The sequence below is a fragment of the Sceloporus undulatus genome, chromosome 4, assembly GCF_019175285.1.
Source record: "Sceloporus undulatus isolate JIND9_A2432 ecotype Alabama chromosome 4, SceUnd_v1.1, whole genome shotgun sequence".
NCBI classification, from domain to species: domain Eukaryota; kingdom Metazoa; phylum Chordata; class Lepidosauria; order Squamata; family Phrynosomatidae; genus Sceloporus; species Sceloporus undulatus.
Genome location: NC_056525.1, coordinates 157,951,770 through 157,968,719, shown reverse-complemented (window position 1 = coordinate 157,968,719; position 16,950 = coordinate 157,951,770). Strand labels below are relative to the sequence as shown.

Here is a 16,950-nt window from a genome sequence, read left to right as displayed (position 1 = left end):
AGCTGACAATCTAGTTTCTGTTTTTCTTACTGATTTCCTCTTCTCAAGCCCCAATCCCGATGAGAAGCTATGAAAACAAGTTGAAGGGATGGCCTGGAGGAGGAAACAACTTTTCACAACATCTAGTCAGTATTTTTGTGAACTGCAAATGATAATAAGCAGCTAGTAGTCTTCCAGTGTTCCAGGACTATTCAACTTGACCCAGTCAATAGGGAGTAAAATTGTCCTTTGAATGGAAAAGTCCAAGCCCTTCCCCATGTTGCAGAATTTTTTGAATGTTTATGGATGTTGATCTGTTTTCCCATTGCAATTGACTGCTTAGCGAAAGGGTGCACATATATACAGGGACAAACTAGTATTAGTGTGCAGATGCTTGTTTCTAAATGTTTCGTGATAGAACATCTGACATTTCAATTTAACATGGGATCTTGGGTTTACATATTATATTTACTTGCCCCATTAAATAGTTTTTTTTTTAAAAAAATCAACCTTTTTAAAAAATCTTCTACAAACACGTGTTGAAAAATCATTTATATAGATTATCAACAGAAGAAACGTCCAATCTGCAAGCAGGATTTTGTGGCTCTGGATGCCAATGGAAATTCTTCCTGTTCCAGATCTGAATCTGAAATTGCAACAAAACCCTAACATTTCAATGTTTTATCTGTGGCTTTGACCTACTCTGTATTAAAATATTAGTTTTTGTTTTGAGGCTAATGCCATGCCTCCCCCAGAGACAGGAAGAACAACAGCAGAAAGGTTTTTGGCCCATGCATCCCCTGCCATACCCTGCTTTTTCCTGTTCAGACTTCTCAAAGATACTTCCCAAAGTCTATCATTCAGATTATCACACAATCTTTATAGTAAATAGAGTAATTTGCATTGTGTGTGTGCAGGGAATTTTATTTTAACAGATAGAGACACCCTTAAGTGTAACCATTACTATGAATCTTCATTTCAAGGAAGGTAAACATCAAATTTCTATTCTCAATCTCTCCCTCTCTTTCTGTTTCTGGGGAGGGCAGCTGGTACATTTTGCTAATACATGCACAACATTTCATTAGAAAGTGCCATAATGATTTTAATATTTCTACAGGTGAGATAAAACTACTACTCTGAACTAGGGTAGCTGAATCTTAAGGCTCGACCTTGAGTTTAAGGTTCTTTTATCTAGTTCTCAGGCAAGGAAAAAAGAAATCAGGGTAAGACTGCTACCTTGAAAGGCATGTGCATGTGTATTTTCCTCATTTGTTTAATGAAGCATACTTAACAATTTCACCAGAGCATCCTTTTTGAAACATCATCCTTGTAATAGCATCACCAGCATCCACATCCTCTGACATCAGAAGGGATTAGGTCTCCGCATCCCTCCAGCATTTCAAAAATGACAACTGGGACATCTGTGGCTAAGTAACATCAGAGTGTAGTCAAGTTGGGAAAAATAATTGACGAAGACCACACAAGATAGGAAAGGCTGCAGCAGTTTGCTTTTGCTTGAGCCTACTAAGATAATCCACTCCTTCCTCCCCTCTTCCACCAGTGAGTTGAGTGCAAACAACTTTTGCACTTTGAACTCAATTTATATTTGGTTGATGTATGTTAAGGACAAAGATGGAATATGGGAGAAGGAGAAAAAAGTGGGACATTTTAAAAGCAGCTATAAGAGTGGGATGATAAAGAATAAATAAGGGCATTGGAGTGGGATGATAGAAGATAAATAGGGGCATTGGATCTCATGGGTTGTCCCTGAAATCTCAGAATTTGGGTTAGTCCTGTCCTGGCAACCTAAGCTGCTGATCAAAATTGAAAACTAGTATAACCTTTTAACATAGAGACCTTCTTGGCACTCTCTCCTGATGAGAAAGGACATAACAACAACTCCTTTTTGTGAAATGCAAAAGCAAAATATTGCTGTTTAGCACTTCTCTTTTTAAAAAAAAAATACAGCTGCTTCAAACATCAAAAACCTGGTTCATTAGGAAGTGCTTAGGCTTCTTTGCTCTGTTAACCCACGAGTAGATTTGCTATTATTGCCCCATTTGGCAAAGAAGCCAGGCAAAGATGCGTTCTGTCACCCTACATGCTCAACATGCATGCAGAAAAAATAATAAGAAAAGTAGGTTTAGACTCAGAAGATAGAAGAGTGAAGACAGTAGTAAGAAACATTAAAAAAAATTAGATGTGTAGAAAATACCATATTACTAGTGGAAATCATCACAGAATTACTAAAGAAAGTCAAAGAAAAAAGTGCAAAGGCAGGCTTAATACTGAAAACATAAGGAAAACAAAAACAATGACCATGGAAGAAATACACAAATTTGATGCAGACAATGAAGAAATTTAAATAGTTAAAGAATGCCAGTACCTAGGAGCAAACTTCAATCTGAATGGTGACTGCAGCTAAGAAATAAGAAGAAGACTAGGAATGGGAAGAGCAGCCATGAAAGAACTAGATATGATCCTAAAGAGCAAAGACATCCAACTGAGTCAGAAAGGTCCAAGCCATAGTATTTCCCATAACCATGTATGGATGTGAATGCTGGTCAGTGAAGAAAATGGATAAGAATAGAATCAACTCATTTGAGATGTGGTGCTGGAGAAGAGTACCGTGGACAGTCAAAAAGACAAACAAATGGCTCGTTCAACTGATTAAGCCTTAAATCTCCCTGGAAGTCATGAGGATGAAACTGAGGCTGTTGTACTTTGGCCACGTCATGAGAAGGCAAGAATCACTCAAAAAGACATTAATGCTTGGAAAGGTTGAGGGAAGTAGAAAGAAAGGAAGACCACACACCAGATGACTGGACTCAATTAGAGACATCACTGGAATGAATCTAATGAATTTCTTCTTTGAATTTCTTTAGTGAGGAGCCCTGGTGGCACAGTGGTTAAACGCCTGTGCATAATAAAGACCATGGGCCTGAACAGACAGGCCAAAATAAAGCTGCTTCAGGTCACTTTGGAGGTATGCTGTTTAAATGCTGCATGTGTCCTAAGAGGCCAGAAGCCACAGCAAAGCCATGCTCCAGTCCTAAGGGCTGCAGTGCAGATTTGGTGCAGCTTCTAGCCTCTTCAGATGCATGTGTCATTTAAACAGTATACCTCCAAAGTGACCTGAAGCAGCTTTATTTTGGCCTGTCTGTCCAGGCCCCAAGACTCTATTATATTGCTAGTATAAGAAGAGTTTTATCCTAGGTGGGGGGAGGGAGGAGGCAGGAGTGTGGAGGCAGGGGAGTGTTCACCATAAACTGTCAAAATATGATTAACCCATTTGTTATCGTACTGTCTGAATCTTTCTATCTATCTGGATTTACGTGTTTCTTGAATGTTCACTATGAAAATAATATGTGTTGTAATAAATGAGGAAAAATATTTTTCAAAGTATTTTGATGGATGTTTCCAGAAAATAGACTCCAATAAGTACACAGAAGAGGTAAACTTGAAAAATGACCCGCTTTGCCACAGATGCGCACACAAACCAACACACAAGTAGCAATCTACATTGATCTGATATCAGTGGCAATACTCATTGTCACTAATTGATGTAGATTGCTGAATGAATTAGTACAGGATTGTTTTTTTAATCAAATGAGGGCACTTGGTGTCTAGAAACTGATACCATTAGAAATATTTCCTCCTCTCCTTTCTCCCACCCAGTAAATCCCCAGCAGCTTTAATCTGACTACTCTGTTATGTGAGACATTTTTTTCCTGCTGGCAAATACTGACAAGTTTTTTCTTCCACCACAAAAATTTCATATTCATTCTACCAGAGGCATGAAATGAATATTTAAATATATTTTTCATGAACCTGCAAATTAAAGGGAAAAAATGACAACTTGATAGATGATATCTACACAATTGCATAGTACTAATTTAGCTTGTAGTTCACACTTTTGCAAAAGAGAGTGATGTGGACTGAACTTTTTTGAATATGAAATCATTGGGGATATTCTTGATTTTCTGTTCACAAAGTAGAAATTGAATATCCATGGATCTTGAAGGTAAGTATTCTAAACAAATTATAGGCTTATGAGGCATAGCTATGTTAGACTGGATTATAAATATGCAAAGGGATCTTCAAGCACCTTTGAGACTAAGGGCTGGAACAAATGGGCCATAAAAGACCCCTTCATGGTGTCATCTAAGTGTGGCATTTACACACTGCATGCTCTGATGATGCCCTGAAGTTGTATGGAAGCTGGCAGGCTGCCCAGATGTGAGCAGCTTCAAGACACTCCAGAGGCATGGTGTTTACATGCCACACATCACTGGAGCAGGTTGCAGCTGGCTTCAAACCACACTGGGGTGGGAAAAGTCAGATTTTTGCCCGCCAAAAAAAGACTGGATCGTTGCTGCTTCTTTTTCGGCCAGCTTCAAGGTGTATTGGGGCTATGTCATGTGTTTGCTGTGGAGCTAATAAATCTTTGGAAGGGCACGGGTTCACACTGTCCCTTCAGGGCCATCTGTTTTCTCCCAACTCAGCATAAGATCTTGTAACCTGAGTTTATGTAGACTCAGATCTGAGGAAGTAAACCAATTCCATGAAAACATATGCTACCATGTCTTTTGCTTTGTTTGTCCCAAAGGTGCTACAAGAACCTTTTGTAAGAGAGGCTTGTGAAGGTGTCACTGTGATCCAAAACACACTGCAAAAATAATCCAGTCTGAGTCTGCTTTAACAGCCCTGGTGCAATGTTAGGGAATTCTGGGAACTGTAGTTCTGTGAGATATTTAGCCTTCTCTGTCAGAGAGCTCTGATGCCACAATAAACTACAATTCCCAGGATTCCCTAGCACTGAGCCAGGGCAGTTAAAGGGGTCTCAAACTGGATTATTTCTGCAATGTCACTCCCTTCTTGATATGGAATTTATCACATGCGAGGGTTCCTGTCATGCTCCTGTTGCCCAAACATCACCAATCTGCAACAGGAGCCCCCTGGTGGGATCACACTTGGCGCTATTAAAGGGGAACACTTTCATTTTCGTCATGGAAGCGTTCTCATAATTATTAGGAAAAGGGCCCTTTTTAATAACGATTTGATCTGTTATTAAAAAAGGCCTCTTTTCCTAACAATTACGCTGATCCTTCCATGACGAAAATGGAAGCATAGCACCATGAGTGATCCCACCAGGAGGCTCCCGTCACAGTTTGGTGACATTTGGGTGGCATGAGCATGACGGGAGCCCTCACATGTGAAAAACTCCTGTGTGAGAACCAAGACAAAGGACAGTAAAATTTATACTCCATTAGAAGAAAAGTAACTCCTCTTAGGAAGGTGTGTCTGTTCTTTGTGAAACCACAGGCCCTTTTCATAGGCTGAGAATACTAAATTTCTCAAGAAGTCTCTGTACTGCTACATCTGGAAAAACATTTAGGTGCTGTATAGGTAAACCTCAGACAATTTTAATTCAAACTGAAAAAGAGTGGTTTTCTTTTTCTTTTTCAGAGTTAGAAACCTCAAAGACTTAAGTCCCAGTCCTTACTTTACTCTTGTTTAGGATTCTCCAGGAAACATTTTGTTTTGTTTTGCTGTATGACCAGCACAGCTACCCTCTGAAGATATATTTTCAGGATGTCTGAAATACTGTGTGTATATATACACACACATGCACACATATACCCATGTCAGATGTAATGCTCCTCCATCTCAAAGGAATAGACAAATCCATCATCTTTGTTTCCTTTTCTCTCACATTTGAATTTTGTGAATTCATCAAGGCTAAAACTGAATACTGTGTAAATGTGACCTTTGTTCTTTTGAATGGAGAATTATCTGTAATCTAATTATTCTTGCACTGTGTAGCATTATTTGTAACAATATTTTCAGAACTGACTGTCATAGTAATGTGAAAATTACTTTTCCTTTTGGTGGCTGCTTTGATAGTTTAATGCTAGTGTTCAGGAAAGCAGATCAAGGGGAGGGGGAAAGGCAGAATATTGCATTACTTGCATTATTGCATTACAAAGCAAATGTTCCCTAAATAGTGTAATCTATTGTTGCACTTCTCAAAGTTATTGACTCCGAGAAAATAATGTGTTGGGCACACATGCTAAATACACACACACATTTTAGGAATTCATTTCCCCCCCCCAATTAAATTCTTCTAGTTCCCAAGTCATCTGGTGGATATTTTTACTCACCACAATATGATGACACAAGTTGGTTGGTTCAGTTTTTTTAATCTCATGGTGCAGTTCCCAAATAAATGTTGGGTGCAATTTTCATTTTAAAAATCATCTAGAAAATCTATCGGTTGGATGGAAACTTGGTGATATTTTACTCATTATTAACTTAAGCAATCCAGAGGGTCAACTCTTAGTAAGATGGAGCCAGAAACATCAATTTTTGCAAGTAATTTTGCATTTTTTTTATAATGCTTTAGACCAAACAGGGATAGAAAACAAGGGCCTCATGTCCTTCTACCAAAGTCCCCTATTCTGTGTGTGTGTGTGTGTGTGTGTGTGTGTGTATGTTTTTACAAAATTGACATCTTAAATATGATGAAAATGCCCTCTTATGGCCCCTAGAAGGGGTAGGAGGTCTTTTTAATGGAGTGATTTAAAAAATAACTAAGTGGGATTGGGGTACAACCCTCCACAGCTCCATGGGAGCCCATGTGACCCTTCAACTCTAAATAATGATCCACTCCAAGTTAAACCATGATCAATCTGCTTTTTCTCTCTGTTATTATATGGGGAATGGGTTACTTTACATGGAAATAAATTAGATGAAGTATCATGCTTTCGCTGGATCATGCCCCTGCTAACTAACTTAGAACTAAATATATGTTGAAAGGGCAGTTACAATCTTATATTGAAAGTCACCTATTATGCTGGAGACAAAACATCCCTCCCCTCACAGTAGCACCACTCATGTGTTTGCATAGGGCAATGTTCTTAACCACATTTGGAAGTGTTCCACTTTCCTTTTGAATACACAATATATGTAGGCACTGAGCGTTGTACAGCCATGCCCTTGAGCTAGATTTTCCTTGCCCATAATGGTAAAAGGTACTCCTTGAAAACATGTAGTTGAAAGTGACAATTTAAAATGCCAGTAGAGGCAGGCGAACTACCTTTAAACATAATACAAGTGGATTTTTTCAGCATTCAAATTATAGTAAACCCCAGGGGGCATGAAAAAAGTAGGTAGCTCTTTCATCAGCTGATGCTGAATCTCGGTCAAGTGATCTTTTATTCTCTAGAACAGTAATTCCCCAATGCTGGTGTCTGAGGGGCGGGCATGTTAGTTACACAATGCAGGCTTCTTGTTTCCAGTTGTCAAGCTGCATTAAAAGAAACTACTGGGTTATTTCTAAATGGCTAGTGCAAGTTAATTTTGCAGTTACTGTAGGCTTGTTAATATCTGCCTAGACTTCATGCTATTTCGAGTTGCTAATGGTTCATAGAGCTGTTGTATGAATAGTTACAGACAGATAGATAAAAGTACACAATATTATACTGTACAGTGAGCCCTCCCCACATGCAGGGGATGTGTTCTGCCCCCCTCCCCCTGCGTATGAGGAAAAACACGTACATTCAAATCCCATGCGCCATTATGCCTCCCATGGCTTAATCTTCCACGTAAGGTTAAAGCAGTGTATGGTGCACTCAGGTATGGGTGGGCACGCTTGTACTATCAAGAGATGATCTACAACAGAATGTCAACAACAGTTCTTACCTTAATAATGAGTAAGAATATCCATTACTTGCTATTTATGTTTTCCAGTTTCTCTGTTCCATAGAGTAGTGTAGTGGAGCAGGGTTTCCAGAGACAACACACCAGAATTTAGAGATTCACAAGCATAATGATGTCATCTGCCACATCCACTCCCAGCTTTCTTGCTCCCTCTGAGCCAAATGTATATATAGTAACAAGGGGTGGAAGGAGAATTTTGTGTGTGTGTGTACGTACACACCCTGTTGTAATGTAAAGGTAGCACAGGATAGTTTGGTCTTCAATGTTCATATAAGATTCATTAGTTTAATAGCACATTTTCTCCTGGAAAGGAAAACTGTTGAAATGGGTCAAATGGAATAAATGGGCACAGGTTGGTCTGTGCTTGTGGCTTCTGTGTCAGTGGGGTGGTGAATCTATTCTACATTTTAGCCTAATTTTAAAGAAGCCATCCATGGTGTTGAAGCCTCTACCCATAATAGGTTTGAAAGCTTGGGTAGCTCCTTTGAAGCTGAGACTAAAACTCAGAATCACCTCCCCATCTCACTCACAAGGAAGAAGCTATCAGCCTTTACTGAGCTTGGGGCAATGTTATGGTGACTGTCATCCTGGGAGACTGGACTCAAAAATCTAGCAGTGGATCTACACATCGAGAACTTAACACTGGAGATGAGAGCTGAGTCCATAACAGGGTAGCCTTCAGAGGGGAAAAAATAGGAAAGCCAGCTCTAGAAAGCAACTGTTAGGGATAGTTCTCTACATTCTTTTGCTGTTTATATTTTCCTCTTCAAAATGGTAAATCTGTTCTTTTTGAGCTATACAAATGGTGAAGGGGTATATTGTGATGGGACACATTGTCTTCATTTTTTCTAGTTATCTACAATTGCACAGTGAATATGCCTTCATTATTTCCTATCAGCATATAAGGTTGATGGTAATTAACATCACAGGGTGTGTGTGAAAATGAATTAATTAGCAAATATTCTGCACAACTTTGATAGTGTAAAGTGCTACATCCATGCTAAAGTAATTATTTATTTGAGCCTTCTGAAATCTTTTTCTATTCGAGACAGAACAACTTCCTTGATTACTTTTTCAGAACAAACTTCTGCAGAAGTATTCTCAAAACAGGAATCTCTAGACACAATTAAAATAATCTGCTCTGGCATATTTTGTTAAAGTGCTGACTATTTAAACCTAAAACCTTCTGCATTATGGGTCAGCATGGCTGATAATAGAGCTTGGAAAAGTTTCTCTTTTGGTCTTCTGTTCCAAGAACCCCCTTAAATTCTAGGATTTATAAATCACAAAGAACACTTTTTTTTCAAGCTCTGCACAAGATATTGCTTCTTTTCCTTTGTTTCACCAAAGTCCAGCTGTCAAAGGCAATAAATGGATAGACAGTTATGTCAAGAGGGGCAATTTGTAGTGAGCCATTCATGGTCTACTTGCCACATGCCACTCCCACCACCTTTGGAGGGACCTAATCCCCTGACCCCACTGTTGTAGTTGCTGCAGCGATGATCCTGTCAGGGATTTGAAGGGTTAAAACACAGCACACAGGGAAATGCTTGATGTGTGTGTGTGTTTGGCCATGAACATTCAACAGAGTGGCAAGGTTGATCAGCACAGCTGAAGCTCATTGGCTCAAGGACACTTCAGTGCCCAAGTGCACGTAGCCATGGATGATGAAACCATGTGTCTAGATTGCACAGGAGACACATGACATGGCTACACACCTGAACTCACTGGGTTTGAGAGACCACATGGTCTGGAGACTATATAAGCTCAGGGGTTGCAAGGGTGTGGTGTGGGTTTGAAGTAGGAGTTGGATTAGTATGGTTTGGAGTTTTAGAGATCTAGTTTTATATAATAGCACTGTGAATAAAGAGCACTTTGAGAGACTTAGGCGGGTTACAGACCGCCCATTTGGGGCGGTATGCACCCGCCCCTTTCCCCAGTGTATCAGGGCCTCAGCTGCCAGAACGGCAGCTGCTGAGGCCCCGATCCGCCACTTTTCAGGCTGCGGGGAAGCAGCAAAACACCGCTTCCCCACAGTCTGAAAAGGGGTGTCCTTGGGGCTTCAAGCCCCAAGGACACCCCGCAGCGGCGGGGAGAAGGAGAAAGGGGCCGCTTGGCTGGGTGCAGCCGTCTGAAGGCTGCGCCCAGCGAAGCAAAGCGCCGCCGCAAACCAGGAAGGAGCTCCGAAACGGAGCTCCTTCCTGGTCCGCGGAAAGGGTGCCCTAGGCGCCCTGGCACGGACCGACGACGTCACGTCCGCGCCACCCTATGTAGAGGCGGCGCGGTCGTGACCTCGTCATGGCGGCCCCCATGTGGAAGGGGGGGCGCCATTTTGTATGGACTCAGTCCGTACTAGGGTTAGGGGGGTGCGGAAGCACCGCACCTTCCTAACCCTAGTACGGACTGAGTCCGTACTTTAATGGCGGTTTGTAACCCGCCTTAGTTTCTCTGGTGGTTTATCAGAAGAAGCTATAACATCGGTTTGCTGTGTGTCCCCAGAGGTTCCTGCATTGCTGCAGTTTCTGGAAGACATCCAGTTGCTGTCATCCCAACTTGGACTTTGGAGCCACGCTTCGGCTTCTGGAAATTTGCCAGCTCTGCTCCAAGGGTCTGATTTAACCCCAGGACTCGTTTGAGTTGCTGACAGTGGTTGTTGGACCCCAGCAGTTGCGCTGACAGATCCATCAAGAAAAACCACACCCTTTCACTTTAAAACAATGCACATAGAACATATGCACCTTGTTTTTAAGCAAAATGAGATTGCTAACTGTTAGAAATAAAGCAGCAAGAGTTGAGTGTAGCCCCTGACAGGTTCAGGGAGTCAGTGTGTTCCCATGGCCACCTGATGTTGCTCACGCCTATGCTAAGGGGCCTGTGGATGGCTTGAGAAACAAGCCCTTCATTGTAGCTTTGGAACATCATTGATTCACTTCTTTGCTAAGGACTGTGCTAAGGATACTTGGACAATCTGAGAAAGAGAACCCTCATTGTTGCTTTGGAATGTCACTGATTCACTTCAATTTTGGGAAATGCCAAAGTGTGTATGCAGGAAGCTGGATTTTTCTCTCTAACATCAACATCTGAGAAAACTGATTCAAACACCAGATACCTTACCAGAGAATGTAATTTTCATTGTAAAGTTCCTTAAAGGATTCCCTATGTCTTTTGTATACTTTTCTGTCTTTGTCTTTTGTATACTTTTCTGTCTTTTCCCTTGGATTGGAACACTGTACTTCAAATTTGACTGCAATGGATCTATAAAATGCATATTAATTAGCAAGATACCCACCAAATGATCATCATAACTGGGGGAATATGTATTAGATAAGCATGAACTCATAAAGCTTGAGATAAACTGAAAAAGAGCTATCCAAACTCTCTTCTCCCTGAAAGAAAGCTGAGGCACCATCTGAATTTTATGAGAATGGGAACATGACAATATGTAAACTGAGACATATTCTTAGAAGTCAATGGAAACTAGGTCTCAACTTACCATAGTCAAACAGCAGACATTTTGCTGCCAGAGGTGCCATGTGCCACTTTCTTTCCTTCTGTGTATGGATGTTCCCAGGACTGTCAGTTCTGTCTTTCTTGAAGGGAAGTGTCTTTGAGTACACTGGAAGCATAAGTGTAGTTTAGGTAATAGAGGACAGGCTGGATAGCAGAAGAAAACAGGACGAATGGCTGACCAGCTGCCATTAATCCATCTGCCACCTGAGGTTTATTATGTCCAAAGCTATTTGTCATCATCGTCATCATCATCATCGTCGTCGTCATCATCATCATCATTTTCTTCATCATCACTGTCATCACTGCCATCATCATCAATCTTGTAACCTTATGTTAAATAAAGGTATTTAGTAATACGAGAGATGATTATTAAAAAAATGAGCTATGCCTCCATATACTAATAACATACATCATAGTTACTGAGAGGTTGCACATCTTTTGCTTCAGTGCCTGGATGCAGTGATGGGTTCAATGGGACAAACAAACTGAAAATTATTCTAAATAGAGCAGTGAATTAATCTGGAAGAAGTATGTACAAGACAGGTGGTTCCAACCTTTGAGTTTGGAATGCATACCATTTCTTGATGGGGTGTCCTCCCTCAGAAAGAACAGTTGGTGTTCCTGTATTTATCACTGTCTCAATGGTTAGGCAGGCATATTAGAAGCACTGAACAGGGATAGCCTGCCCACTGCGTCTCATGTATGGGTAACCTCACACTTATCTTATTGTAATTCACCTGTGGTTAGATCAGATGTTGCATGTGATGAACAATGTGGTGGCTAGAATGTTAAGTAGAATGCCAAGTCATGCATATATTATGCTGGTGCTGAAATTAAAGACTAGAAGCATCAGTAATAACAGCTGCACTAATCTATTAGTTGTTGTTGTGTGCCTTCAAGTCATATCCAACCTATGGCGATCCTAAGGCAAACCAATCAACAAGATTTGTTCCAAGTTTGTTTGTTTTGCTAGGTTTGGTTTCATATACTCTTTTTGTGCATTTCTGAAAATTTACAGTCTTGGGAAATGTGATCACTGTTGTCTCATTGCATGAGCTACTGAAAATAGTGACCCTGGATGGGCTATTTGTGTCTGTGTGATCAAGCAACATGCCCTTTTGTATGCTTCTCTTTCTCTATGTGTACAAATGGTTAACTTCACAAATAGGGGAGGCATGCAATGAGACACAGAAACAAGTGTTATGCTATTTATATGTTGCACAAATTGCAAAATAATGTGATAGAAAAAATGGCTTCTTAGGCTTGCACTGAGATACAATCTCTTGAGAGAGTTGCCTTGTGGTGCCAAGTTGACCAAATTAAGAATAGGGAGCACAAATCTATGCAGCCTTCTCTAGCCATGTTTTTTTTTTAAGTTTACCATTTACATTCCTTTCTTTTGTTAAAACTGATTAAAACACCAGATACCTTACTAGAGAATGTAATTTTCATTGTAAAGTTCCATAAAGGATTCCCTCTTAATGAAGTATGTGAAGATATAAGCGCTATGTATATGTATTCTCTCTCTCTCTCTTTCTTTCTCTTAAACAATTTCTGGATTCTAGTGATTAATTTATGTAAGGTGAAAAACCCATATTATCTACTGCATTTAGCATATTATCTACTGCTCATTTCCTGAAAACCACAAGTGAGTATCATCCATTTTTCCACCCTGGATTCCAGCACATTTTTTCAAAGTTAGACCTGATTACAAACTAATGACTATCTATATTCAACCACAATGTGCATTCCCATTTTGGAACTTCCATGTGCAACTTTATAAGAAGTGTACAATCATTGCTTCTATGTATGTTCATGTTTTTTCTGGAAAATTACTTATATTTGTCTTTGTGCCCTCCTTGTTTCCCAGCTTAGCCATTTTTGAACTTTTTTGGTTTCATTTGAAAATCCTGAAGTTTTTGATCTAGGGAGATCTGCTATAGCTGAGGTATAAAACAACATGAACATGTGTATATACATATTAAGAAATTGTAACTCTAATCACAGTGTCTATATACTATACTATCAGGATCAAAAGCAGCATACCTCATTACACTCAGTACTCAATAAACTATACCCTGGCGAGGAGCCTGGCGAGGAGCGCAATGATTAAATGCCTGTACCGCAGCCACTCACTCACAAACGATAAGGTTGTGAGTTCAATACCAGCAAAAGGGCTCAAGCTTGGCTCAGGCTTGTATCCTTCCGAGGTCACTAAAATGAGTACCCAGATTGTTGGGGGCAATTAGCATACAGTTGTAAACCACTTAGACACTGTTACAGTGGACCCTTGTTATATGATGGGGTTTGGTTCCAAGATCCCCCATGGATAACAAAATGCATGTATGCTCAAGTCCCATTAAATATAATGACATAGCAAAATGGGGTCCCTTATAAAAAATGGAAAATCAAGGTTTGCTATTTGAAATGTATACTTTTTTTGAACATTTTCAAACCGTGCATGCTTGAATCCGTGTATAAAAAATCAGTGTATAAGAAGGGCCAACTGTAGTTCAGTATGAAGTGGTGTTTGTTTTGTTTTGTTTTGGAGGACAATTGTGGGAGGAGGCTGTTGCCCTTGTGCCCTGCTTCTGAGTTTCTGATTGTCCCCTCCAAGAATCAGAAAGCTAGACTAGAAAGACATTTGGTTTAATTAGGGTGGACTTCTTATCTCTTCTTATCCTCAATCTGTGACACTTCCCCATGTTTTCACATGCAATTCCTTCTCCTTGCTTTTTGGGGTGTTAATGGCATTTTAAGTAATGCACAGTTAAACAAACATTTTTTCTCTCTCAAAATATATCACAAATGCATATTTTATTGCATTTTAACTGATGAGATTTGGGCAAAATGCAGAGAAGTGGAACTTCTGAAGGATCAGGTAAGTTTTGAGCCACACCTTAAGGCAAAACAATGAAAATCCAGTGATCCAATAAAGGAATTTGCTGAGATGAAATTTCTCAACTATTCCTGGAGCTTTTGTAAATGCAGCTTAGAGGCTGGTACAATTATTTAATTGGAAAAGTAAATAGGCAGTTTTACAAAGTTGCCTCCCCCTTCTGGTCTCATTATCGGGATGCTTGGGGGAATTTGGCTGTTAGCACCTGTCTGTCTGTGCAAGAGACCTGAGTTGTATTGTCACCATCTAATTAGCAGTAATGGTATTCTCCACGCTTTATGCTTAGGCTGTACCACAAATCTGAGATGCTTGTGTACAGCCATCAGTGAGCACATTATTAAATTACACAGTCTTCTAAGCATGCACTGCTTCTTACTGCCCCAGTTCTTCATGCTTGGTCAACCATTGTTGTTTTTTGAAGCTGCAAGGCTTCAGCTCAAACAGACGCAGGGAACTCTTGATGAGCTAATGGTGGGTTTTTAGATACTTGCCAAGACTCTGTGTTGCAGCCCTTCCTCTGATAAACTCACTAGCTGGCTGACAGGATGAAGAGAGTGTTGAAAAGCAAGAGCCTGGAGATTTTTATTTTTATTTTATTTTTTAATCTACTGCCCTAGAGGGGGAAAGTGCCTCTTTTACAGACATCCAGTGTCATTCAGCGGAATTCACACTTCAGGGCAGGAAATCACCCGGAGGACATGAGAAATGTTAAGCCCTGTTCATGCAGTATTAATTTAGGCTGTTGACATCATACTAGTATCTTGTATTTTCCAAATCCTAGGACACCCACCACTTAAGAAAATGCTTGCTGAATTGAACAAGTATTGCTACCACAAAAAGCCTTTTATTTCACATAGATAAGTTTATACTTTATCATAGCTACTTATTTTAATTAGTTTAAAAAAAACCTACCTAATTTCAGACTGGCCAGTGCTTTTGGCAACTGCTACACATAATCACTAAGCTTAGAAAGTTACTTTTAAAAGTAATTAGTTTATCTTGGAGTTCCAAGGCCCCCAAAGGAAGTTACTATTATAGACAATTGAAAAATAACATTACCAATTATTGGAAGTAATAATACAGTTACTTTTAGTTAGTTTCTAGAAAATAACTGTATGTTTTTCATTCAGAAGCAAAATCCACAGCATGACACAGCACTTGAACCATGTGTGATATTCCTTCTTCACCATTCAATGAGGCCACACTTCCAAAACTGTCTAGTTTAGGCTAAAACGTTACAGATAAACCCCAGGGAAAGAAGTTATATCTGAAGTTGAAGGCTTTCATGGCCAGCATCCATGGTTTTTTGTGGGTTTTTCGGGCTATGTGGCCATGTTCTAGAAGATTTTCTTCCTGACTTTTTCCAGGCAAGCATTCTCTGAAGATGCCAGCCACAGATGCTGGTGAAACGTCAGGAAGAAAATCTTCTAGAACATGGCCACATAGCCCAAAAAAAAAACATTAAAAAACAGAAGTTATATTTCTTAATGCAGTACAGTTTTGTCTTAGCAGAAACAGAAATCACTTGGAAAAAGCAGTTCTTTGTAACTAATTACTTCCAAGCTATCTGCAAGCATAAAGTCTGACAAATTTCATTCTCTGCTATGGATGAGAATTGTCCAGTTAGCCATTGCACTAATTAACTCCAGTGAACACTTTAATCTACTTAACAATTAGCGTGTGTTGACTCAATGCATGCTAGAAGCCAAGCTAAGGACAAGCTGCTATTATGTGCTGAGCATTAAGTATAGTTTGGTTAAATTTGAACAAATCATGAGTTGAGATTTGTGGAGCTGTCTCAGTTCTGTTATAGAGAGGCAATAATTTTGCAACATATTTTTAAAATATTGTAATAATTTAATTCTAGTTTAATATGCTTTTAATTGTACTGTTCATCTTTGGGGATTTCCTCCTTTTTCCATTTGTTAGAGATCTCCCATTTAAAAAATTGCTTATTTGCAAAATGTGTATATCCATTCTGGTTTCTTGAGACACCTTTCATTTATCCTCATTGGAACAGTTTGAAATTGTGCCTTCAGTATCCCCCTTTTGAGAAACTCCCATCCATCCTGAACTCCCTTTTCTTTTAGTATTCTTGACCACGTGATCACTCCCAGTATTCCCCTAGGTTTACTGAAATCAGCTCTCCTAATGTCTGGAATGCATGGCTAACTATGCCAGGCTTCTACTTTCTACTCTATAATCATCTCAAGGAGAACATGAGTTTGTTATCCAGTGGAAAGGAGAAGCCAGGCTTAGTCAGACATGCATTCTAGACTTTAGGGGAGCTGATTTCAATAAACTTAGGGAAATACTGGGAGTGATCACATGGTCAGGAATACCAAAAGAGAAGGGAGTTCAGAACAGGTGGTAGTTTCTCAAATATAAATAAATATAATAATAATAATAACATACTTCACCAAGGCTACAATAGTATTTTTGGTCTCATGTTTTCCTTACAATTGTGGCCTAATGCAGTGGAAGACAACATCCACTCATGGAATGATGGAAATCATTTTCCCTCTGCACAGTCTGCCAACCACTCTCCAACAATGTATTTGCTATTGTTAAAAAAAGCTACTCAGGAGGACTGGAAAGTCCACCAGGGCCAGTTCTTAGGTGGTGCAAGGAGATACTGAAGAAGAGAGTTGTAGCAAGCATGCATTGATGTTCCAATGAAAGAATGTTTTTTTTTTTTAATCACTGAACAGTATAAACTGAAGGGAAAAAAGAATGTAAAGACCTCAGGAGAAAGAAGAGAGTGATCAAGAGGGTGCATGAGACCCCTGCCCCTTTTGTTATTTTCCTTTGAGATTCTTCACTGTATCCTGGAACAAAGG

The 16,950-nt window shown here is 39.8% G+C and overlaps 1 protein-coding gene across 1 annotated transcript in view; it reads left to right on the top strand.

The window, feature by feature from the left end:
* CDH10 (cadherin 10) overlaps window positions 1-16,950 on the top strand; it is a 153,348-nt gene that overhangs the window by 24,275 nt on the left and 112,123 nt on the right. The window lies entirely within an intron of this gene.